Raw genomic sequence first — 27,929 nt, 5'->3', positions numbered from 1 at the left:
CGTTCTTTCATTTTGACAACTTCATTTTATAAATACCATCACTGGGCTGTCATTTGCTTGATTCTGGGTAAATTAATTCCAACCAAGCATTTATTATTTTAATAAAAGAAAAAATATATAATAACTGTTTTAAAAATTATAATGGGGTCAAGCATGGTGGCTCACACCTGTAATCCCAGCACTTTGGGAAGCCAAGGAGGGAGGATCATTTGAGGCCAGGGGTTCAAGACTAGCCTGTGCCACATAGCTAGACTCCCTTCACCTGCAACCCTTGATCTCTACAAGAAATAAAAATAACATAAAGTTGTAACAATTGTGAAATAGTATGGATTTTGGAACTAGGAAGTATTTTAGATATTAACTACTCCAAGTGATTTTCAAATAAAATTAAACTCTAGAGATGTTAAGTGACTTGTCAGAGATCACAGAACATTTGACTAGGGAGGTCAAACTGGATGAAGAGGCTGATATTTTCCTTAAAACTATTAATGAAATTAGATACATTAAGATAACACAGTGTTTCAAAACAATGCACTGTTTTTCCAGAATCAATTAAATCCTACATAGTTGAGTGTTCCTGCATTCCAAATTAGACAGCTTGGCTCACAAGTGTTCTTGCTGTCAAAAGCCGTATCATCTCAAGTTAATTTTCTTAATTTGAAAAGCAAAATCCATTTACTTGTTTTTCATTAAATAATAATACTTGTCTTGAGGTAATGTGGCCAAAAAATGGCAGTCATGAAAGAAACAGCTTAATTGCACTCAGAACAGTACTTAAAAGACACAACTGTATCTCAAAGACTTCAGAGTATAATGTATAGGGAATAAAGCAGCCTACCTCAACAATAAGGGACAAGAGGTTTGAAGTAATTTACAGTTTTACAAGTTATTTCACATCTGGCCTCATATAGTTTTTAAATGACATAGTCAATGATTGTTACTATCTTTTATGAGTTAAGGTACAGAGATGTTAAGTGACTTGTTCAAAGTCACAGAGTTGTTTGGTGGCCTGGTCTAGATTAGATCCTACTCTCTCAGTTTCCTGGTGCTCAGTTCAGGCTTTCCTCTACACTACACTAATGGCCCTTCATGGAAGTATGTGTGAAACCATCACTCTGTGTTCTTGTTGGACACTGGCTGACTGACCAGCTGTTCACCCAGTAAATGTAAAGGGCCACATTAAACTCCTCACTTGAGGCCCTATCTCTGGAAGAACTGGGACAGAAAGCATTGCTTCCTACTTTATTACTGTCCTCTGACTCCAGCATGGACCCTGTGGGTTCTCTGATGTACTGTACCTCTGCCCTAACCACCACGGTGTCACATCCACCAAATGGTACCACGCCCCTCTTTGGAAAACACTATTCCTTCACACTCCGTAGGCAACACCACTATGGGTGAGAAGATGATTGCTTAGGACCTGCAGAGACTGGGATAAAACCTTCAAAAAACAGTCACGCAGTCTTAAGTAATAATACTTGTCTTGAGGTACTGTGGCTTCTGCATTAAGAGATAAGGAAAGAGGAGGGTACAAATGGAAAGACACACACAGCCATGAATGCCACAGCTTGAGAAGTTCTGGAATGTGAGAGAAGAAAGCTGAGCCAAGTATTTTACGCTCCAGAGGCAGCACGCTTCTGTGTCTGAGGACACTCTCTCACTATATTCCTGTTCAGCATAGCAGGCAAGTTTTAAAAACTCTGCTCTTACTCTCCATCCCAAGCACTTGAGAAAAGGGAGCTCGTTTTCAATTCTCTGTAGACTGGCCAATTTTGGCTAATTCCAGGGATTTTCAAACGGTGGCACTTACTCCAATTGCTTCTGTTAGGGCTTCTCCATATTTTACAAACCTGATCATATCCAATCTTCTCTCAAACATTTTGTTATGTTTCATCATAACAAAAAAGAAGGGGGTAATGCACTTGGTTAAATCTTTTCGATATTCACTTGTGTCTTCACGTAGTTTTGTTCTATCTAGATGATCACACATTTCAGTGTTGTCTTTATAAAATTATCAATAACATTCTCTGCCACTCTCAAAACATCTCTATTTGCGGCAATACATTATTTGGTCACCATAGCCATACTTTGTAAAATGAATCGACAATTTGTTTGGATGCATTATGTAATTTATATTCGTTTTCTTATACCACAACTCCAACCCCCCAAAAACATTTATGGAGTACTTGCTACATTCAAAACATTACTGTAGAAGCTGTAAGGAATGCTAAGGGGAAACATGGTTCCTATTGCCCAGAAACTCATTATCATGATGAAAATATAGATAACAAAGTACCGCTAGAAGAGATACAACTTATAAAAGAGGTTTCACTATTGTTCTGTGGGACAATGTAGAAGAAAGCTGATCCTTAGAATTGGGGAGTTTTGAAGAAGGGTAAGACTTGAGCAAGCATTTCAGACAGAGATAGTAAAGAATCATAATAACAGTAACAGCAAAAATAATAGCAGTTATAATTTATTAATACCTACTATGTTGTAGGGACTGTGCAAGATGCCTTAGAGATATTTTTAATCATATGCAATTTAATCAAATCAATCTTTATTTCTAACAAGTCAAGAATAGATCATTGATATTAGAATCCAAGAAAAGCATATAACTAGGAAGGCTGGATGGTATCTCGCTATGGACACCTTGAAAATCCAGGTAAGTAGTTGATATTTCAATCCATAGGCAGCAGAAGCCACCTCTGGTTTTCACTTGAGATGGGAATGTGATCAGATGGTATCAGTGGAAGGACGGTGAGAGGAGAAAGAGGTAGGGTGCTTGTTAGGAAGCCATGGTAATGGTGCAGATATAATGAATGATCAAAGTAGGTGCAGGACAATAGAAGCTGGGAGACAAATTTGAGATCATTAGCAGGATAATATTAATGTGATTTTTCAATTTGATAAAAGATTTTCTTGTCTTATAAACTCTAAATTTCTAATTCTTAGGATAAACTAATATTGTATACAAAGGGAGGGGATGTTGTAGGTGAAATTAACCTGCATTTTTCTCCTTTTCGCCTCCATTACTGCTTAGCCCATTGTGTGTTAAATTACCTTTATCTCACTAGAAAACTTCAAGAACTTTCTAGATAAAGAACAGTTACAATTTGTTAATTTATCTCTTGTTTTTTTCTTTTCTTTTTTTTTTTTGAGACGGAGTCTCGCTCTGTCTCCCAGGCTGGAGTGCAGTGGCTCGATCTCGGCTCACTGCAAGGTCTGCCTCCCGGCTTCACGCCATTCTCCTGCCTCAGCCTCCCGAGTAGCTGGGACTACAGGCACCTACCACCACGCCCAGCTAATTTTTTGTATTTTTAGTAGAGACGGGGTTTCACCGTGTTAGCCAGGATGGTCTCAATCTCCTGACCTCGTGATCCACCCACCTCAGCCTCCCAAAGTGCTGCGATTACAGGCGTGAGCCACCGCGCCTGGCTATCTCTTGTTTTTTAAAGAATTATTTTTAAGCTTTGTGTAGTGTCATGTAAATGAAATTGAAGAACAAGCTGTCAAAAATGGATTTGCTCACTAGGAAATTTTAAAAGGAAAATAAATATTAAGAAAAGAGACTCTGGCTCAAGAGTCAGTCTGTGCATGCCACAGTGATATTACTGATCATCATCACTAGAAAATTCATTTTGAAATATTTTTCTAGTTATGGTATTGGCTTGTGATAACTCCTCAAAATTATTTTCACTTGTTCCTTGATTAGGATACAATGTTGTCAAACTCAGAGATCAGACTCCTAACTTCAATCTCATTAGCAATATCTACAAATCAACAAAAACTGTGGGCTCAGGTAAAGTAAGCTCAAGAATAATAAAATGTGAGCAATATTGATTGTCTTATAATTAGGATGTCATTTATTGTATTAATGCTGAAAGAGAAGCTTTATTCTAAGAGTTTGTCTCTAGTTTAAGCTAACTGTGGAACTTTCCAAAAGGTATATTCTGTTTTCAAATTATCAAGTGCAAATTTGAAGGTGACATCCAAGTTCATGCCAGCAGTACAGTCACTCATATTCTATGCTTTCAGGAAAGAAGTTACAACTTAGTACAAAGTGTTCTTGAAGAATGTCTCCAATTTCCTATATTAGCTGCAAACAAGATTCTAAGCACTAATAATTTATGATGAGCTCCTGTGAATTATGGGTTTGTCTCAGATTGAAAATAGATTCCTAAATCATTTCATTTAAAAGTAGGTATTTCCTACCACACTGTATCAAAATGTATTATCTGTCACTTTGAGGATCATTTAACATTTTCTATAAAGTTCACACTACTTGGACCATTTCTGTAACATTGTTCACCTAGAAATGCCCACATGAGGACCTTTTCTCTACTTCCTTTTTCAGTCATGGCTAACGCTTCTCTGGTAATCCTGTTGTCTCTATTCTTCACCAGAAGTAATAAAATACTATGTCTGTAGTGAAAAGAAAATGACTTGGCTGTCAAGAATATATTTGACTAATATCTCTGAGGAACAAAAATTTCAGAGGAGCCTTTATTCTCATAAAATTGTTTTTCCTGTTTGTCTTTACAATTAACATCAATGGCAAAAATGAGATAACTCTTTTAAATTATATAATATTTTACACTTTACAAACAAAAACACCTCTGAGGGAAATATTATTGTTATACCTATTTAAACATGAGAAAACTGAGGCTCACGAAGAGAATGATCATATAAGCAGCAGGTGGTGGGGCCAGAATTTGCACATTGGTCTGATTCCACATCCAGCTTGACGCTGTATCCCAAGTATAATGTTTGTGTCAATACCAAGAAATAACAGGAGATTTATACATAAGTCACAGGAATTTTCTACCAAATGAACATTATACAAAAAGAGGAAGAATTCTTACTTTGCTAGTGACTGCTGACTCTTCCCATAATGTGTAAGCAGCCCTGGTACTTAGCATAGATATTGAGGTCTTCACCTTGGCAGGGCCAGAGGTCTCACACATCAGCAGAGGAATAGTTGGGAACAGGGTAGCAGAACTCAGGGCCAGGTGGGGGTAGCTCATTTATAAAGTTTTCAGAACAGAGGTTCATGTTACAGTATTTAGTGAAATGGTACACACAGAGCCCATCTTCTCCCCGGAATTCCCATGCTATCTAGGAATCTGAGTAATGTCATGCTCAAGTACTATCATGCCTACCTCAGAATCTCTGTTCCCCTCCAGCTTCCAGAGTCTAGTCTCAGATAAGCAAACCATATTCAAATTCTCTTTGCTTTGGATGGGATATCCACACTTTCCTGGCAATTTGAATTCCACTCAGTCACCTGTTCTGGAAGCCATGATGTAAATGCCCCATTTTCTTATGTTAGTCAGCTAATGGAAGTATACAGACAAGAGGGGTACAGTTCAGCTAACTCAGCCCACCAGCCATATCTCATTTCTAGCTTTGGCTTAACCAGGACACCCTTGACATTTAGAGGCAGCAATAACAAATAATACTAAATGAAGGATCTGATACAGAGGACGGTATATACTATTTTTAAAATTTGTACAGGATTCATAAATTTGCTTTGGAATTTGTGCCCAGATTTAAGTGATTAAGTTTATGTAGAGCATGTTTGGATATATTTGACTCAAAAAATATGTGTGAAAGTCAAATATTCGCCTTTCACAAATTTATAGGGAAAATATGGCAAAGAAACACACACCCTACCTTCAAAAAAGAAACCCACAAAAAATAGTTCTGTCTACTTTTCTAAGAGCAATTCAAGTCATGGATAGGATTTTATATTTCTTATTGTCTTCAGCCCAGGTCATCTAATTCTTAAGACATAATTGGTGTTCAATACACATTTCTTGTATAAACGAATTCTTTTTTTCTTATTACAGGCATCTTCATGTTTTCAAAGTTACTGATTTGCTGAAATAGGGAAAGCTGAAGTACTATAGACATTTTAATGTATTTCCTTATCTCAAATTAATTTAACATAACTTAGACTCTTAGATATAAAGGCCTTTTGAGATTGGAGTCTATCATTGAGAATGATGCTACTTTCTGACAGTGTATATTTGTAGTCTAATTCTATTGCAATTTGTGGGGGGGGGGGGTGGTGGGTAGAAACACCTATTTAATAGAAATTGATGTTTCCTCTTTCTTAGTGTGAGAGTCATGGCCGGGAAGAAGCCGCCCAGCTAGTTACCTACCCTTTGTATGTAGGTTAGGTCATACAAAAAGATATTGCCAATGGAAAGGCAGAAGAAGTGTTGTGACTCACTTCCATGGAAGGCTGTCAAGAAGGAAATGTGCCTTCTGCACTGGAGACTGGAGAGGACAGCAGACCTGAATAATGGAACAACCGTGAGTCCTAGCATCATCTTGTAGAAGAAGGCTGCCCTCAAGCCAGGAACATATACAATACGGGAGCATAGGATAACCTTGTATTGTGAAAAGTTACTGAAATTTTGGAATTTATTTGTTCAACAGCTAAAGTTACCTAACTATGTATACATTTGTAAACATGTAACCAATAACTGGGGAGAAAAGACCATGCAACAATTTCAGAAATCCTTGCATGCAGTGCTACGGAAATACCAGATACAGCAGGGAGAATATATAAACAGGCTGGGAGAACAGGGATAGGAAGAATTGCAAGGTATCTAAAGGAATCTCTCAAAGCTGTGAAAGAACAGAATAAAAATAATTCGATCTAAAAATATGTGTGGATTGCTAAGTAAGAACTTTCTCTCTCCATAGTGCTATACTGTTGGTAAAACATGGTGGTGGGCATAGCATGGCCATGGCCACTAGGTTATGTTTTTTCATCAAAGGTGCTTAATGTGAGTCTTCAAGGATATTATTTTTTCCCACCAAAAAAAAATACATTTTAATGTTAAGGAAATATCAAAAATAAGACTCTCTGAATAATGTTTTTATCTGATCTTACTTAAACTCAGCTATTCTATAAAGTGAAGATTATTACTCAGCCATATGTTAACTGATAATCTGTGTATATGAACTATGGTGTTTAGCTTTATTAGTTATTCTTTTGTCCAGCAGAAGAAATTCACTTCTAGATTCTTTCCAAAGGATATTTTTGCTATTATCATTATTATTTTCTTTTGGTTAGGAAAACTTAAGGCCTCTCTTGTGAAACTGTGACATACAGTAATACAAAGAGACTTCCGTGATGCCACTTCAAAGACTCAATCATTTCCATGGAGCAAACACCCTCATTTCCATTTGACAGAACACTTGCTTATACTCCTAAAGAAATTCTTCTTCCTAACAACCTTTCTTATGATAGAACCAGCCTTTCTCTCTGACTGACCTAGTACAGTCAGAACGAGTTTGCTGAAAACAGGTTTTTAAAATTATGGCCACAAATTTTAGTAACAAACTGACACTTCTCAGAGTTTTGCACAAGTTTAAAAACGTGTATCTTTGATTATTCTGCTTTCCCTCCAGTTACAATTGTTTCCTGGAGTCTAATACACGTGGACTTGTAAGCTGAATGTCAGCTCAGTTGTAGAAAGTTGCTGGAAATTCATTTCTTAAAACATTACACATTCTTTTTCACTTCTTCTAGAATACTGAATGGCCCTAAATCCTTTGTATTCATCTACTGTTAGCTAGAGGCTGGTAGAGGGTTATATTTCTAAGTTTAAAACAACATACTCAGCACATCGAGTGGACCCAGCATTGTTGAACATGACAAATGACAAATGCTGCATATATTTAACTGCGGTGTGATAGTTTTCATTTTTGTTTTGCCATCAACAGCATTTTGTTTTCATTCAATTATTATCACATTCACTCTTAATATCAATCCTGTGGTTATTCAGTTGGGAATTCTGAGATACATTTGCTATATCACCTGTGGTTTTTAGAACAGTGCTTAATATACAATAGATTCCCAATAAATATATCTGTCTAAATTATTAAAATGAAGAATATAGAAATGAGGGAAATACATTATTTTGTTGCTGTCAACTTAGTTGAAGATTCTGGAATTTTGTAACAAGTTCAAATCAGGATATACCCTGGGGTGATATGACATACTCTGTTGGGAGTTGTGCTTATTCCTTTCAGGCCTGCAGGCAGAAACACCCACACGAAGAGAGCTCAGCACCCAGCTGTCCATGGGATTTCCCTCTGGGCATTGTAGATGCCCTCTTTCTTCTCCCTTGCATTTCTCCTACAACGGTGACTCATTTAGAACTATATTAAGGGGCACGCCAACCAGACAACTGCCAAGGATGATATCAGTTGTTAAGGAATGCTAAGGCATCAACAGAGTAAATCAGGAACAGGTGCCATTCAACTCAGCTTTCCACCTGCGCTTGATGAACAAAATGCAAACTGGCATTGCTCTGCCAAGAGGAAATACAAACAACCCTGCTTGATGGTGCCTATCTATTCTGTTGAATATTCTGAGGAGCCTGAAATCAGCAATCACAGCTGAAATTTCTGAAATGAAAGAATGCATGGCACAAGGCTATTTAAAGTGAATACATAGTTTATTATCCAACTGTTCAACCCTTTAGTGGAGTTCACAGTAAGTTTTCTGGTTCAGAAAATTGACAAAAACCAAAACCAACAACAACAATGACAAAAACAGAAGACAGATCCAGAACTACAGGAAATATTTTTCTTATTTTTCATCTTCCGATGATTGAATCTGCTTAAGTTGGTAGAAGTTCATTTAGTATGTTACCTCTTTTAGTGTATGATTGTTATTAACAGGAAATCAGTTTCTCCCTTTATCTCTACTGTTGAATAGATAGTTAAATATTTTTGGTTTGAAGGGGAACAATGTATTAGCACATCTCAGTTTAGTCCTGAACTATTTCTGTCAACTGGATCTCCATTTTTATGGGAATCACTGCTGTGCAAACCTGACTCCCTTTTGTTCTCTGATTCCAGTCCAAATTCATCTTGCACCTTGAGAATATTCACTTTGGGGACTGGTCTTTATTGCTATGTGTGCTCTCTGCTTTAGCCAACAGGAAAAATAAGAGTACCATCCAGGCTGTCATACAAATAATTGATGTTCAGTGGTGGTAACAGGTAGGCTCAGAGGAGAAAATGGTGCCCAGGGGACACAGAGACCAAGCCCAGCTGGTGTCAGTGACCTGCAGAGAGGGCAACATCCAACATGAGGCAGTGAGGCATCCTCTCGGTTTTCTAGGCAGAGGAGACCTAAATAGCATATGTGAACATTATTACTGGGTGTTTGGCTACAAATTAGAGAAATCTGATAACAACACCTTAAATGAATAATAGTGTATTTTTGTTACACGCCAAGAAATATGGAGCCAGCTGGCTTCTACGCTAGTTAACTACTCAACGACATCACGGACCCAGATTTTCCATCTTTGTGTTCTGCAGTTTTTAGCATTATGGCTTTCATCCTCATGTCCATACCTCATATTGCAATATGGCAGCTGCTGTTTATATTCCAAATTCATGTCTAAGTCAGGAAGAAGGAAGAAATGGGAGGGCTCACAACAGAGTGTATCTCTTTCCATCAGGATCAGAAGCCTTCCCAGAACCACTTCAGAGTCAACTGACACTTGGGTCACATTGGCTACAGCAGTGTCACATGACCACATTTGGCTATTGAAAAGCTAAGACAGCTGGAAAGAAGTCTGCCATAACTGGCACTGACCAATCAACTGCTCATCCCTGTGAATGTGAGAACATTACTATTCTGAACAAGGTCAGAATTTTGTTAACAAGGGAAAAAGAAAAAAATTGGAGTCAGTAGATAATGAAAAGGACCTGTTATTGCCACATGTCATTGGGGTGGGAGGTAAGTAGCAAGCAAAAGAGGAAGTAAGCAGTGTCCATCATCTTGCAGCTGGGAAGACAGTCTCTGAGAACACACATTAAACATTAATTGGAAGTATTCTAAAGAAAAAGATGGACAAGAAGAAAGACTTTTAGAAGGTGGGTGATCCTCTAATCCTAGAATAATATTGGTCACCAAGACTTTGAATATATTAGCTCCTGACTAATATATAACTCAGGCTATAATAGAGAAGATAGAAACAAAAACAATTTTACATGAATGTAGGAGAGGAGGCTCTACTTTTATCCATGGCAGGAATAACAGTAACATTTTTTCCTTTCCATCACATTATTGTCCCCTCTTGAGAATTTTCAGTTTCACTTGGTTTTGAACTTTGAATCCAAAGACTGCTGAGAATTTTAGGATACTGAATGGGATACACATTTGAAGGAGTGGGCTATTTGGGAATCAGTGGAAAGAAAGAGGAATGATCCATTTATTCTGTTTGTAAATTTGGGATAGGAAATATCAGATTTAGAGGATAAAGAGCAGAGCCAAGTTTTCTTTTTCTCCTAATATCAGAGTCACTATCTATAAATACATTTTTTATAACTTGGAACTGTTGATGAAAAGAATGAATATTTGTGAGCTTGGATATTTGTGGGTGAATTCTTCCATAGTTACATGAGGATGTACATTAATAAAATTAAAAGTTGTTCTGGAATATGAATATTTAATTCAGAATAATTGCACTGATCGTCAAGGTTTTTGTTTTACTTTTATCTTCTACTGCCTCAGTTTCTTGCTGCTTTGAGGTGTGTTAGTAAAGAGCCTCTGTATTGAAAATGACAGAATAACAATTTATGTCTTAAGTACAAAAAAAAAAAGGAACGTAGTGCCCAGTATAAATAGAATATCAACGGTTTGATCCAGGGTTTATTTCTATCTCTCCAGGTCTCACTTCTCTTTTTCTTGTGTTTTGGCTTAATTTTCTCTTCCTTTAGATAGTCACTTCCATGCAGCCATAGAAGATGGCTGTCAGCAGTTCTAGTTTATGGTAGCTATTGATTTGAGAAGAACAGAGTCATACTTACTCCCAATGTCCTTGTATCACACACATAACAGGGAAGGTTCTGATTGGCCTTGTTTGGATTATGAATCCATCACTGAACCAATAAGCAGGGAGACATGCTATTCTTGTTGAATGAAATCTGGATACTGAACTCATACCTGTGGATAAGGGGTGAGGTGGCAGGGTTGAGCCCATCTGATCCATACCAAAAAAAACACAAAAATTCCCAAAGGGAAGGATATCTGTTAGACAAAAAATAAATAAATAAATAAATCAAAATAATAGCAGCAACAAACAAATGTCTGCTCATAGGGCAAATTAGTATATTATGGACTCTAACACTTAAAAATGGGAAGGCATTGTTTATCTTTTGCCAGACTTGAGAATATAATTGTAATCATAATCATACGTAGGAAAACTTAGATGACATAAAACAGCCTAATTTGGATCATGTTAATATAATTATAATATCTTCTACTAGCACTGCATGGCACACTGGGCCAGATATTATATATTTTTCCCCATATAATTCTTAGAGTAATTACATTTTTCACATGAAGAAGTTGGGGTTATAGAGGTCAAGTTGCTTAAAGCCACACAGCTAACTAATGGTAGAATTCTACTTTAAAGGTCAATTCATTACCTAAAAATTCATTATTATTTACTGGTTGAAATCTGTTTATGTTATCTGAGATAACCAAAAGATTCTGAAATTGTCCTATTGTTTTCAAGGATATAAGCTAACAACTAGAAAAATGTTATTTAGCAGAAGACTTTGGTTTCCCTCTTTCTTCTATAAATTTTATTTTACATTTTTATTTTATAAATTTAATGTATATCTTTTCTCTAAACTAATAGGAAAAAATATTCACCTTCTGAATAATTTAAATGTTCTCACCTACAATACAAAATTAAAAGGTACTATCTTTGAAGACATATTTACTAAAGTTAAGATCAGTCCTTAACTAAATTTTCACAAATTTGAAATCTGTTGAAAGCAAATTAATGTTCTTTTTCTCTATTAAAAAGGCTTAAAAATTCAGTTTCTTCCTCTATTAGTGTGTGTTCAGAGAAGTGTTAGTAGCATGTTGGGGGGAGATATTTGAAAATATCTGAAATGAACTTATAAATTAGCTATAAAGAGCTCAGCATTAATCTGTAAGATATTTTGTTTCTTTCAGAGTACCTTTTTTAGGTCATCATTCATCAATCAGTAAACGTATTTTGAGTGCTAGCTCAAATACTTTAGGAATTGGCATAGGAGCTGCTAACCCAAGTGAAAATATGAGATCCCTGACTTCAGGGAACTCAGAGCCTAGTATGGGGCACAGGTGAATATAACTAAACAGAGTGTGAGGAGTGTCAGGCAGCGTACACACAATGAGCTCTGGAAATCCATAGAAATGTCTCCAGAGACAACTTAGGGGATCAGGGTTGGGTTAGAAAAATAATGAGGAAAGCAGCTGGGAGGCTCTGTGCCTGAAGTGGATTGTGAAGGATAAATATAGGGAATAGATGATGAGAGGAGAGGGATATGAAAAGGTTCAAAGCAGAAGAGGCAGTGTGTACTAGGTCAACATCACCTATAAAAGTGACAGATAGAAGAAGGGGTATGGTGGAAGAGGTATTTAGATGTCTAAAAATAGTTTAGTATTATTAAGGGTAGAATGTGGTAAGAAGATAAATGGGGAGTGATGGAAAAAGAAGCATTTGTGCCCCATCCCACCACTACTAATAGACCACTACTATAAGTAGAGAGATTCTGCCATCCAAAGAAGCAGTGACAGGACAACATGTGATCCAAGAGGCAGGGAACCAAAGGCAGACAAAGGCCATATCAAGAAGATACTAGCTGATGCCACGAAGGGCCAAAGGTTGTAAGTGGGAACAAGAAATGACTGAAAACTGGGGGAAGAAAGTTATGTTAATGGCCACACAGGAAAGAGTGGCCAAGCATTCTGACCAAGAGTACCAGATAGTTGCTTGACCAGTCTTTCCTTTGGAGGCCCACAGACTCATAAAGGTTGTTTCACCTGATAAAAGACACAGAAGACATATTACCATTTGGCTACCAATGTGGAGAACGACTGCCAACTAAGGCCAGCCAGGATTATAGGACCACATTTCCTGCAAGAGGAACAGTATTCTGTAGAAGGCCAGGGGCAGGGAAAAGCAGAGCTATTTTACTCATTGGCCTTCTCCTTTCTGACAAGAAATAGTGTCAGTGCCCCTAGAAGACTATTAATAACAATCTCTAATGAGGAAGAAAAAACATAGAACCACACATTTTCCTACTGTACTTAGGGAAGCACAATGCTAATACTCTTTTCATAGAAACAGAACTCTCAGAAATACAAAGTACTTTCTTGTTTATGGGAGATTGAGGAAGAGTCATATTTCTTTAACATTACGGTCATGTTTAAAATGACTATATTACATGCTAAGAGAATTGTATTGATATAGGAATGTCTAACATGTAAAGAAAGAAATTATGTGGGGGAAAGTATTTGACAATGAGTATTTCCAGATATGTTCCAAGACGTTGTTCTCCTCATGTGACTTGCTCCAGAAACATACTTAAGCCCAGCCATAGGAAATTACAGCCACTCCCTCCCTGTTGGATTGGCTGAAATCTCCTTCTAGTTCTTCAGCAAGTCTCCTGATATTCAATTCAGGCCCACCTTTCTCTGAAAACACAAGTGGATGTGCTCACCTGACACCCCTTCTTACAAGTGGTTTTGGTACTTGGAGCCTGTCTCACATACCCCACTGCTGGCAATAGAATGAGAGATGACTTTGCTATGGGAGTTATTCTTCATAGGCATAACCCCTTGCTCTTTCTCTCCTTCCTTATGAGACAAATTAGATGGTCAGGTATGAACTGAAGATGTCTGATTTCTCCATGATGCCGGTTGAGAGATGGCATTGATAGACTAAACGGCTACAAAGAGTCTGGTTCTCAAAAAGATTGAGTTCAAACAAAACATTCTTTAAAGAAACAAATCAATCTGAGTTTGTGCAGACCCAAGGGTCCTGGTGTCTGCAAAAGCACCTTGCCCATGTTAATCTCCAATTGGTTACAAACAATAAAAAGGTAAGTAAACTTTCTGAGGAAAAAAATAAGCTATTCAATACTCCCTTTCAAAGTACACAGATAGGATGTGAAGACAACTCTTGCAAAGTACTAAACAACACTAACCATGAAGGAAAAAAATTCACTGGACTACATTAAAATTAAGTTTCTGTTGATCAAATGACACCATGAAGGGCGTTAAGAAACAAACCACATACTAGAAAAATATACTAGAAAAATATATTTGCAAAATATGCAAAGGACTAGTATCCAGAATATATAAAACACCTTTAATAAATCAATCAGTAAAGAGCATCTTTCTGAAAAGAATATCCAAAGAATCAATAAACATATAAAAAGATGTTCACAAAATGTTTGCAAAATATGCAAAGGACTAGTATCCAGAATATATAAAACGCCTTCAATAAACCAATCAGTAAAAGATTAATGCAATAAAAAGTGAGTTCAAAACTAAAACAACCTCTTTCTAAAAAGAATATCCAAAGAATCAATAAACATATAAAAAGATGTTCACAAAATATTCTCAAAATATGCAAAGGACTAGTATCCAGAATATATAAAACTCCTTCAATAAATCAATCATGAAAAGATTAACGCAATAAAAAGTGAGTTAGGCCAAGCTCGGTGGCTCACGCCTATAATCCCAGCACTTTGGGAGGCCGAGGTGGGTGGATCACGAGGTCAGGAGATTGAGACCATCCTGGCTAACACGGTGAAACCCTGTCCCTGCTAAAAACACAAAAAATTAGCCGGGCGTGGTGGCCGGCTCCTGTAGTCCCAGCTACTCGGGAGGGAGGCTGAGGCAGGAAAATGGCGTGAATCCGAGAGGCGGAGGTTGCAGTGAGCCGAGATAGCGCCACTGCACTCCAGCCTGGGCAACAGAACGAGACTCGGTCTCAAAAAAAAAAAAAAAAAAAAGTGAGTTCAAGACTAAAACAGCCTCTTTCTAAAAAGAATATCCAAAGAATCAGTAAACATATAAAAAGATGTTCAACTTAGTCATATGAGGAATATAAATTAAAACCAAATAAGATATACACCTTACAAAATGTCTAAAACGAAAATGAATAATGTATTGGTGTGGATCTAGGGGAGACATACACACTGTTGATAAGAAGCAAAATTGTACAAACACTTTGGAATGCTATTTGGTAGTACCTATTAAAGTTAAAAATAAGCATGCTTATTTGCATGATCTAGCATTTCCACTTCTAGAAATGCATCCCGCAGAAATGCAGACATATGCACACCAAAAACCATGTGTTAAGAATATCTGTAGCCATATTATTATGATAGCCCCAAAGTCTATGAAAAATTGTGGTATATTTACAACAGTATGAATAAATTGACCTAATATTGCCAGGTACAAAACAATAATACTAAAATAACCCAAAATGAGAGAAGGTAATCTATGGTGGTGGAAATTAGATAATGATTACCTGTGGGAAGAAGAAAGATCAAACTGATGGGGAGGTGGAGGATAGATATGAATGAGGCTTCTGGGGTGCTGGTAATATTTTATTTTGAGACTTGGGTGGTGATTACAGGGGTTACTTATTCTGTGATAACTCATCTAGCTATATACTTCTTTGTATTTTTTTGTATATACGTTGTACATCAGTAAAAAGGTTTATTTTTAAGAAGTGCATGGAAGTAATTTGACTTCAGTTGTTATTTAAATAATTCCACACAATTCTGCCATTCAAGGCTCACTTGTCAATATGGTTGTGTTTGCAGTGCTGACAGAACTACCGAAAAAGAGAAGGTCCCTAGAGTTTGACCTGAGGCCACTTGGGACTGTTTGACCTTCAGAGGGAAGGTAATGGTTAGCTATCAAATTAACATCTATATTTTAAACTTTAACATATAAATTATGCAATATGGCTTAATGACTTTCCTAAACCAAATGGCATGCAATGGCTTGAAAAAAGATATGGATGTTGAATCTGTGTAAAATGCAAATTGTTTGACAGTATTAAAACACATATAATTTTGCTGTGGCATGAAAAATGTCACCATTTCCCAGAACTAAATAGATGAAGGATGTGTGTGATATCAGGGAAATAATTGGGCCCTGGTGGGATTGAGCTATGGACAAGGCAATCAGCCTGCTTCTTAAAATAATTTTCACGTCTCCAAGGTAACATCACATAATCAGTGTTGGTTTTTCCATAGCATGTTTAGCATAGCAAAAGTATAAACAGATTGTTCTGGTTTAAGATGAGACATTTAAAAATCTTAAATTGCCATCTACTTCTTTAGCTACAAAATCAGAAATTATTAGAATAAAAAGACTGACTTCAGTGGCTGTACATCACTGTTTGGGTCAAGTCATACTGCTCAGCATGAAATACAAGGTTCTGCACCATCTGGTTCCTGCAAGCTTCTCCATCTTCCCACCTTCCTCTCTTCCCACTTGATCCTCTCCTAACCCATTTTACAGCCTAGCAGTTGCTAACTACTTTTAGTTCCTGCATATTTGCTCCTCCAAACTTCTAGACTTTGTGCATGCTCTTAACTTTCTGGACTGAAAAGCCCTTCCCTAATTATCTTCCTGGAAAATTCCCATTCATCCTTCAAAAACCACTTCAGTCTCGAAGATTAATCATACTTTATTATGACTGCAAATTTCTATGTTTTCATTACTGATCTTATGACGCTGTATTTTCCCTCTCTCCTTTGATATGTAGAATTCCTCGAAGATAGGGATAATATTTTATGAATATCTATATACCTTGTTCCAATATCTGGAGCATAGAAAATGCTCAAGAAACAGGAAATGGAAAATTTTGCTGTATCACAAGCAAGTTGCTAAATAAGAAATTCAAATGGCCACCAAGAATATTTAAAATTCTCCAATCTCATTATTATTGAAACAACTGAAAGCTGAAATAATCATATACATTATTTTGTTCCTTAAAGTTCCTTTAAAAGTTTAATTTTTAAAAATATTATAATTCACAGACCAATGCACTCAGTGGATATTTGTTATCAAGTGCTTCTTTAACATGTATTAACTTTGACCTATTATGTATGATTAGGTGTCTATTTTCAGGAAACAGTCCAATAATATGGGTCTATATTCAAGCATCAAGATATATTTATAGTGTTATTTATAATAAAGCAAATGAAACTTACGCAAGGGCCCAATGGTAAGAGGATATTTACATAATGATGACACCTCTTTACAATGGAACATTTTGCTTTGCAGAGTGTTTAATGACATGGGAAAATGCTTATAATATACAATTACCCTAAAAGGTAGGCTACCAAATACATATTATATATAGCATTAATTCAATTCCATAAAGAAAACTGCCTATTAAAAGGAAAATATACCAAAAATATAGCAATGGTGGCTCTAGGGAGGAAATATTGTTTCTGTTTCCTAGAGAAAGAGAGAAATTCTCTAATAGTCTAGTCATCAGGAGAAAAACTGATCTCCCTGTACCCTCAATTGTGCTTTCTTGTATGTAAGTCAAAAACACAAAACAAAACTCTTTTTTATTCAAGTAAACTCTAGATAGGACATGGCTGATTATAAATAATTTTGAAATTAAAAAAAAATTTAACTAGTTTTATATTACTCTCCAGTGACTGGATAACTAAAATTTGTTGCTAAAAGGTGAAGCATTTCCAAGAGAAAGGAAGAAAGGGAATCCTCAAATGTTTCTTACGAATTAGAACTGGGCAGTGGGCCAAACCCTCTCACATATTTCCTTAGTTAACCACCATGGCAATACTACAGAGAAGATATTATCCACAAGTTGGTGGCTTGTCCAAAGTCACCCTAGTGTGTGACAAAGTTGGATTTTGGTCCCGAAACTATCTGCCAAAGAAATTCACATTTTTTCTATTTGTTATTACCTCTTTAAGCAAAATAACAGTTCTGCACAACCTGCTTTAATAAAGAGATAAAAATTATTTGTATTGATTTATGCAATTTGCTTCAAGTTTTTAATTAAATAAATTAAGTTGGCTCTTAGAATCATAATTTACACAAACAGCAAGAAACAAACACCTTGAAACCAAAGACAGTGTTATATGTGTTATGAGTTTTCATCCTGATCCCAGCACCAGGTCAGAAGCAACTGTAGGAGCTCAGTGAGAGCTTGCTGAATTGAATTAATTAGATTCTTCAGCAGGAACTTAAATCTTTCCAAGACCAAGTTATCCCAAATTTCAAATTAGGTCAAACTAAATAAATGAGGTTTCACTGTGTTTCCTCATGTACACTTTTGTATGCACGTTTCCTAACCTTGAGAGTAGGTTTTATTGTCAAAAGACATGTCTCCCTTAAGATTTCAGTGCAGTTATTAAAACCCCTCTTTTTCTATTTTTCTATTTAAAATCCCTCTATTTCTATTTTTCTGTATTTTTCATAGATCTTTTTCTAGATCTATGAAAAATGCACCTTACTTTAGCAGCAAAAATTAAGGGCTATTGCCTTCTGTCTCTTCTAGAAACATTTCATTGATTTTGTGGCCATTACCACAAACACTATCTTGTCAAGGGCCCCCCAGAACTGACCAAGATTTCAAATAAACAATTCTAGATAAATGTGAGCTTTGAGTGATTGCCTCTTTGAGTCATTTTTGGGTTCTGCGCTGCTTTTGATGAAGATTATTAAAATTAAAGCACTGCTGAAGATAAGATTTGGTGGCCAAGTTCTCTTCAGAATCATTAGTTACTTCATTTCTCTAGGAAAACAAAGCTTTAAGGAATATTTCTAAATGGGAAAGGGGAAATGGCATGTTTTCAGTTTCCACTCTGAACCAGGCACTGGGCATACATTTATTGCATTTGGAATTACAAAAACCCCTATGAGGTAGACACCCTTTTTCTCACATTGCAGATAAAGAAATAGATTCTGAATGTTAAAACAATCACTCAAGGATTCACAGCTGATAAAAGGTTGAACAGCGTTTCTGAGAGGTTTCTTTGTTTTTAGATACCTTCTCTGCCTCTCCCTGTCCTGCTCTCCATTGCAGGAACTACAATTCCCAGGTTCCTTTGTGGGTTCCAAGGGGTAGGAGGGTTGGGACCTAGAGGAGACTGGAGGCAAGAAGACAAGATAAGCTATTCCTCCCACTTTTGGCTTTGCCTGGGCTAACCTTTCCAGAAGCAGCTCCAGCTCCTTCCTGGCTCCAGGTCTAATTGGTCTAACTATAGTTCTAGCTCCCATTAGATGGTCTCAGCTTCAGGGCTCTGATAACCCACCTCCTTCTTGCCGCATATGCCTAGAAGTTATCATAGCTCCTTTTTTTTGCTAATCTCTGAATTGCCCATACCTGCCTTCTTTTCCATCAGCTCCCTCAGACCTTTCATCAATAGTGTAAACAATTTTCTGCATTACAATTATTTAGAATTAAAAATAGATAAGAAAAACGAAAACACCTTGGCTGGTTTCTCTGTTCTGACAGATCCTGACTGATAAAGATTCAAATACAAGTCTGTTTGATTTTCATGCCTAGGCCTTTCTATTGGTTCATGATAGCACACTGCCAGAAAAATGGTGATAGGTTTTTTAAAGCATGAATGTGTACTCACACTTTAACATATGACAAGAATTTCTGTCTCTGACTCCAGTTCATGTGTCCCCTAACTACATGGTGTCTTGTCACTTGATGCATTTCTTTCCTTCTTTTCTTTTTCTTTTTTTGAACTGGAAACTATTATTAATACAGCCATGTTCAAAATATGTTTGTGTATAAGTTAGTTCCTGTGGCGTGGGCTAAATTTTGGCAGAGAAGCATAGCAGTTCAAAATGTATGCCATAAAATCATGGATTTTAATGTTTTATTAAGATTCATTTCCCTTTGGCCACCAGTCCTATATTTGTCATACTGTCAGCTGCTGAACCTGAAGCTTTTGCTACACATTGTGAAAAAGAAGAAGACCCAACATTCATAATTGTCTTACCCACACGCAGTCTAAAACTATTTTCTCCAAGCTATAGAAAACTTTCAGGTATGTAAAGCTGCTCCAGTTTCCTGAAACAGATGGGATATTATAACCCACTTGTTAAATAAGCTGGACTCACGGGCGTGCCAGTAAAAACCAACCTTATTTTTCCCCCTTTTCCTTCAAAATCACTCACCAGTCTGATTGTTCCCCACTCTTAAGACAATATGTCCTGCAAGTTCCATAGCTTTTTTAGTTACTCTTTTATGATAGAAAGATGCTTCCTTTACTTTTGTACTAAAAAGCCCAATCCACTCCATTCTAATCATCACAAAATGCTTCCATTAATTAACTTAACAAATATTTACTGAACACCTATTTACCTGTCAGTATTCTAGGTTCTGCTGTTACAGTAGTAAATAAATCAGACATAAAACCTTACTTTCATGGAGTTCAAGTTCTGGTGGGAAATGGCAAATCTGACAAGTAAGCAAAATAGAATATTAGTGATAAGTGCTCAGGGGACTGAATTTTAGATAGTTGAGGAGGAAAGACTTCATTGAGAAGGGGACCTTTCAAAGTTTCCAATACTTCACTCTCAGTGGATGACCTCACTTTCTATTTTCCTGAGGAAATTGAAGCAGCCAGAAGATAACTTCCACAAGCTTCTGCCACTACGTCTACCTATCAACATCTGTGCCACATACTCTGCCTTCTCTTCTGTGAATTTCGAAAAACTCTCCTCACTCTTAAATAAATCCAACCCCTTCACTTGTGTGCCAGATCTAATCGCCTCTTGGTTACTCAAAAAGATTACTTCAGTCACTATCCTCTTTCTTTCCTGTGTCATCAATTTTCTCTTGCTCAGTAGCATGTAAACATCTCTTATCTTAAAAATCCTCCTGGAGTTCACTTCTATCTCCAGCATCTACCTTATTTTTCTTTTCTTTCTTTCTTTTCTTTTTCTTTCTTTCTTTCTTTCTTTCTTTCTTTCTTTCTCTCTCTCCTTTCTTTCTTTCTTTCTTTCTTTCTTTCTTTCTTTCTTTCTTTCTTTCTTTCTTTCTTTCTTCTTTCTTTTTCTTTCTTTCTGAGACAGAGTCTCACTCTGTCACCCAGCCTGGAGTGCAGTGGCACGATCTCGGGTCACTGCAGCCTCCACCTCCCAGGTTCAAGTGATTCTCCTGCCTCAGCCTCCCTAGTAGCTGGGACTATAGGTGTGTGCCACCACGCCTGGCTAATTTTTGTAATTTGACTGAAGATGGGGTTTCACCATATTGGTCAGGTTGGTCTCGAAATCCTAACCTTAGATGAGCCACCCGCCTCGGTCTCCCAAAGTGCTGGGATTACAGGTGTGAGCCACTGCAACTGGCCTTCTTTTTCTTCTAGAGCAAAACTCCTCTCCTTGCCTATATTCTCTACCCTCAACTACTCTCTGCTTCTCTTTACAGCCTGATCAAACCTGGTTTTTGTGCCCACCCTTTACAGAAATGGAAAGGTCACCAATGACCTTCATGTTGTTAAGTATAGTGGTTAGTTTTCCATCCTAATCCTACCTCCCCTTCACCACTATGTCATAGAAGCCATCAGTCAGCCACCTTGGTGCTCTCCTCACTTGGCTTCCAGGACACCATTCTAGCCTGGGTTTTTCTCCATCTCTCTGCAAGCTCCTTCTCAGTCTTCTCTGCTGTTTTTGTTCATCTTCCCATCCTCTAAACATCGGAAGGCCTCCGGTCTCAGTCTTTGAACCTCTCCTTTTTTTTTCTTTCTTTTTTTTCCTTGTGATCTCATCCAATCTCATGGGTTTTGATACCACTAATATTCTAAAGACTTCCAAATATATACTGCCAGCCTTAAATTACATTCATGAATCACCACCTACTCAGTATTTCCACCCAGATATCTCCAACATAACATGTCAATATCAGAGGTCCCTCACCTCTCACAAAATGTTCCTGTTAAAGTTTTCTTCCTTCCAACTACAGGACTTTTCCAAGACTGAGCTGGACAAGGAGGAGTGGGAAGATGGCAGAAAAAATCCTCCTCAACCATCATGTACAACATTTGGTACAACATTTTATGATGCATTTTCAAAAAGAAAATCATCAGAGGGTAGAAGATGAGAAACAGAGAAACCAGTAAAGAGGTTATTTCAATAACTTATTTGAGGAACTAAGGAATATGGGTAGGACAGAAAAAAGTGAACAGGAAGGTGAAGTTTTCAGGCAGTAAATTAGCTGGGACTTGGTGATTAATTGGATGTAAAGAATGAAGGAGTGGGAAATGTCACGATGATTTCATGTCTGACTTAGAAGTCTGGGTGGATATTGGTGACATTGAGATAAGGGACATATGAAAAGTATACAATTTTGGAGAAAGGGGAATAAGAGGCTCAATTTCAGTCATACTAAAAGCTCATGCCTACCAGATATTAAGTAGAAACTGGATAAAGTATTTATATAATTTGAGTACAGATGATTTTTTAAATGTGAAATGGAGTATATGAGAATATGCTCATATACTCTAGAGTACTTTTATATACATATAGAGTATGTGAGAAAATTAGTGTGTACACTAATATGGCCAAAGGCCTGAATTTTGCATTGAACCAAACGAAAGAACCAACAAATACAGAGTGCCTTTATTTTCCACTCCTGATGGAAGATACACCCTTGAAACAAAACAACACATGCCATTCTTAAAACGTTGTCTTTATAGGGCTAGGGAGAAAGGAAGTGGGCTGGTTTGTATAACATCCTGTTGTGAAAATGATGTATGGTGGTTTACCCACGGTTATAACTATTGAACACCCATACAAAGTTTCATGGCCCTCTATAACTGACACCTTTGGATAAGCCTGACACCTTCTCTTTATAAATTCTATCCACTGCAACCTCATCTTCCCCGACTCCTGACGATAACAGTATGTATTTAGGGCTACATGTCTTCAAGACAACAGCAGTTTTGGGGGTTTTAGGACCAGTGAAACCACAGGGAGGCTGAGCTGGAGACAGTTTTACATGATGAATCATTACCAAAATTGTGAGCTAAATTCTGATTGCAAAACCTTTATTACTGTGATGTTACAATAATCCAAAAGAACACAGCTGGATTTTCAGATGACAGGTGGAACATTCAATTTCTGGCTGAAGACAACTCAAGTTTGCAGTTATAAACTGTGTAAATTTGATGTGGACATCACTGAAAGGGGATATGTGTGGAACCCCACAAGGTTATTATTACAGTGACGTTTTCTGGCAGTAGACTCACTTTTTGATTAGAATTTAGGAACATATGGAAACCCTCTATAGGGGGTCATCCCCAAACAGAAACTTTCTGAAATTTAATTAGCTTAAATTTACTGAAAGTTTGGGTTTTAATTTTATGATAAACAACAGCAGCATCAAAACTCTCTATAATTTGGCTGCAGCCTCCATTTCCAATCTTAGCTTTGTACTTTCCTTCCTCAAATTCACACTTCACCCAAAGTGTTCTGTTTACTGCCCTCTGACCCTGGAGGGCATTTTTCTCACCCTGCTCTGTCTTTTCTCCTCTCCTGTGCCTTTTGAAAGCCAGCTCAATGTCCAGACTCTTCTATAAAATCCTTCTTGACCCCTATAACTTAAAGTGATTTTTACCTCTTCTGAATTTCTATAGCAAATAGCACAAATACGAGAAAGTTTTTTAAACTTGAAGTTTTTTAAGTTTTTTAAACATTAAGCAAATATTTGAAATATTATGACGATATCTCACAATTGGATTGGAAAGTTTTTTCAGTTGATGAAATTTTATTCACCCTACATTTTTGGGTCTATCAAGACTACCCTCAGCTTTCATGATTTGCTGGAAGAACTCACAGAACCCAGAAAACTGTTATATTCATGGTTGTGGTTTACTGAAGTGAAATGATACAGATACAAATCAGCAAAAGTAAAAGACACATAGGGCAGAGTCCAGGAGAAATCAGGTATGAGAGTCTATTTATTCTTTAACAGTGGTGTAGTATAGACAGTACTTAATTCTCCCAGCAACAACGTATGACCATCTGTGCAATGTATTGCCAAACAGAGAAGCTCACTAGAGACTTAGTATCTGTATTAGGGTTCTCTAGAGGGACAGAACTAATGGGAGATATATATATATAGGCTGAGGAGCAAGGAGAGCCAGTCTGAGTTCCAAAACTGAAGAACTTGGAGTCCAAAGTTCGAGGGCAGGAAGCATCCAGCACGGGAGAAAGATGTAGGCTGGGAGGCTAGGCCAGTCTCTCTTTTCACATTTTTCTGCCTGCTTATATTCTTTTTCTTTTTCTTCTTTTTTTTTTTTTTTTTTTTTTTTTTTTTTTTTTTGTTTTTGAAATGGAGAGTCTCACTCTGTTGCCCAAGCTGGAATGTGGTCTGCAGCAGCGTGATCTCGGCTCACTGCAACCTCCGCCTCCCGGGTTCAAGCAATTCTCTGGCCTCAGCCTCCCGAGTAGCTGGTACTACAGGAGTGTACCGCCATGCCCGGCTAATTTTTGTAGTTTTAGTAGACACGGGCTTTCATCATGTTGGCCAGGATGGTCTTGATCTCCTGACCTCGTGAGTGCCTGCCTCCACCTCCCAAAGTACTGGGATTACAGGTGTAAGCCACTGTGCCCAGCCTCTGCCTGCTTATATTCTAGCTTTGCTGGCAGCTGATGAGATTGTGCCCACCCAGATTAAAGGTGGGTCTGCCTTTCCCAGCACACTGACTCAAATGTTAAGTTCCTTAGACAGCACCCTCACAGACACACCCAGGATCAATACTTTGTATCCTTCAGTCTGATCAAGTTGACACTCAGTATTCACCATCACAGTATCAAAGAGATTTTTTTGGTGTGGTCAGTCATGGAGGTATGAAGTGCAGCAGGCACAGTGTAATAGATAGGTAACAGAGAAGACCTTGTCCCTTCCTATCAGGGCATCAGCATGACCGAGTGCTTCCTACCCCCCACCAGCAGCCCCAGTGAACACCGCAGGATGCAGCATGGCAGCAGATTTACCCAGACCCCCAGCTCTGAAGAGATCAGTCCTACTAAGTTTCCTGGATTGTACTGCACTGGCCAGTCCTCACCTCCCCATGACATCCTCCATGAGCCTCCTGATATAGTGCCTGATGATGAGAAAGACCATGGGGGAAAAAAAGGAAAATTTAAGAAAAAGGAAAAGAGGACAGAAGGCTATGCAGCCTTTCAGGAAGATGGCTCTGGAGATGAGGCAGAAAGTCCTTCCAAAATGAAGAGGCTCAAGGGAATCCACGTTTTTAAGAAGCCCAGCTTTTCTAAAAAGAAAGAGGAGGATTTTAAAGTAAAAGAGAAATCCAAAGAAGAAAAGCATAAAGAAGAAAAGCACAAAGAAGAAAAACATAAAGAGAAGAAGTCAAAAAACTTGACAGCAGCTGATGTTACTAAACAGTGGAAGGAAAAGAAGAAAAAGAAAAAGCCAATTCAGGAGCCAGAGGTGCCTCCGATTGATGTTCCAAATCTCAAACCCATTTTTGGAATTCCTTTGGCTGATGCAATGGAGAGGACCATGATGCATGATGGCATTTGGCTGCTGGTCGTTTTCCGTGAATGTATAGATTGCTTAGAGATGTATGGCATGAAATGTGAAGGTATCTACAGAGTATCAGGAATTAAGTCAAAGGTGGATGAGCTAAAAGCAGCCTATGACCAGGAGGAGTCTACCAGCTTGGAAGAATATGAGCCTAACACTGTAGCCAGTTTGCTGAAGCAGTATTTGTGAGACCTTCCAGAGAACTTGCTTTACTAAAGAGCTTATGCCGAGATTTGAAGAAGCTTGTAGGAGGACCACAGAGACTGAGAAAGCGCATGAATACCAGCGTTTACTCAAATAACTGCCAGAATGTAACTATCTTCTGATTTCTTGGCTCATTGTGCACATGGACCATGTCATCGCAAATGAACTGGAAACAAAAATGAATATACAGAACATTTCTATAGTGCTCAGCCCAGCTGTGCAGATCAGCAATGGAGTCCTGCATGTGTTTTTCACACATGTGCAAGAACTCTTTGGAAATGCTGTACTAAAGCAAGTGACAAAGCCTCTGCGATGGTCTAACATGGCCACAATGTCCATGCTGCCAGAGACCCAGGCAGGCATCAAGGAGGAGATGAGGAGACAGGGTTTTCTTTTGAATTGTTTATATCAATATCTGCAGGGTGGGAAAAGAATTTATCTAAAGAAGAAAGATTATGGAAAGTCCAAAGAATTTTGACAGCTCTCAAAAGAAAACTGAGAGAAGTTTAAAGACAGGAGTGTGAAACCAAGATTGCACAAGAGATAGCCAGTCTTTGAAAAGAGGGTGTTTCCAAAGAAGAGATGAATGAAAATTAAGAACTTACAAATATTCTCCTTGCTTGGGAGAATGAGATTCTGACTGAACAGGAGGAGCTCCTGACCATGGAGCAGTTTCTAGGCAGGCAGAGTTCCTCAGAAAAAGAAGAGATGTCTGAGGGATGCCTCAGAGTCGAAATTGCTGAAATTCAGAGTTGCCAGCAGCACGGCTGAAGTGAGACTGAGGAGTACTCCTCCAAGAGCGTGAGACAGAGTGAGGATGAGGAGGAGCTGCAGATTATTCTGGAATATTTACAGAGACAGAACGAAGAGCTGGAAACAAAGAACAATCATTTGAATCAAGCAATTCAAGGGGAGTGCCAGGTCATCATGGAGCTGCTCGTGCAGCTCCAGCTGCTCCAGATGCAGGGAGCCAAGGCTGAGCAGCAGGTGCAGGAGGACCAGGAGCCTGAGTGGCGCGGGGTGCTGTCCAGCTGCCTAGAGACAGCGTCCTCTGGCCAAAAGAGGCTAAAGGGCAGCCAAACGCAGGCAAGGAGCCGGTGAAGCCATCACCCAGCAGGGACAGGAGGGAGACGTCCATCTGAGTAGCCTGCGTGGCTGTCTGGAGTCCGCAAAACTGAAAGGACCTGTGCATCTTACTGTAACCTGGGGGCCAGGCTGGCTTTCTTGCTGTACATTCTGTAAAGGTATCTTCTCTTCTCAGACTCTTCCTCTGTCACATGACTGACTCCTTCACGTCAGGCTCAGGTTCCATAACAGGATGAAGCAGTGGAAGCATTGTGGGCTTTAGGCACAGATGAGTTTTCCAGATAGTGTCAGTTTATTTGAAGATTAATTTTCTTTGTTAATTTAAAATAATTGTTTTAACCCTTGAGTGGCTTCTTTTTAAATCAGAAATCTTTATCACAGCAGAATCAGGATCTCTTTCTCATTCAAGGGGGGAACCACACCAGATCAGCGCTGCACCTGCTGCGGCTGATGCGAGCTGTGCCCTCTGGGATCTCTGGTACCTTCACACTTGCTTGTGCCTTCCACACCTTCTCGGTGCAAATTCCTTTGGGGGAACTGCCTCATGTTCTCTGACTGGCCAGAGCGGTGTCTGGTGTGTGTTCCCTAGCCCGCCCTCCTGACTCTCTCCTTCTGCAGTTCTAAACCACAGTCAGTAAGCCCGAGTCACCAGGACGGCCTAGTCTGGCCACAGACAGAGGCTGCCTGTGGAGCCTGCCCACCCTCCCCCAGCAACGCAGGCCAGTGGGGAAGAGGCCGCCCGTTCCCGCCGGTTCCTCACTGCAGGGACCAGCAAAGGCCTTCTCACTGGGTTGGTCAAAGGTAGTCACCTTGGCCTGGTGCATCCACAGAGGATTCACAGAGGATGTTGCTCAAACTAGAAACCTTTTAAACGACTGATTTTCCTTAAAAACAGAATGACTCTGATTGCTTGCTTGGGCTAGAATGTACACATCTCCTTACCTGAATAAGCCACATATATGCTTTCAAACAAAAGTTTGAAATTATCCATGTTATCTCAATGAATCTGCTGGTGCACTCCCAATTGAAAGATTGAGCAATAGAAAAAAAATTGCTTTCCTTTGAGTGATAGCTGTGATTCACCCCACTCCACTTTCTTGTTTCTGGTCCACCTGACGAGATGGATGCTCTCAGGCTTCTGAGAGGCCGGACCCTGGAGGCAACGTGCTGCAGTCACACTCTGTTAAGTGAATAGCACCGCAGGACAGGCCAGGCTCGTGGCTTGGAAGACAAACCCCACATGCA

At 38.4% G+C, this 27,929-nt stretch overlaps 1 pseudogene; it reads left to right on the top strand.

Moving 5' to 3' along the window:
* The first annotated feature begins 24,767 nt into the window (after positions 1–24,767).
* On the top strand, positions 24,768–26,740 carry LOC105522258 (annotated as a pseudogene).
* Positions 26,741–27,929: the final 1,189 nt, after the last annotated feature.

The sequence above is a fragment of the Colobus angolensis genome, unplaced genomic scaffold, assembly GCF_000951035.1.
Source record: "Colobus angolensis palliatus isolate OR3802 unplaced genomic scaffold, Cang.pa_1.0 Scaffold422, whole genome shotgun sequence".
Lineage (NCBI taxonomy): Eukaryota > Metazoa > Chordata > Mammalia > Primates > Cercopithecidae > Colobus > Colobus angolensis.
Note: the sequence above shows the minus strand (reverse complement) of the source record. Positions and strands in the feature narration are given on the sequence as shown.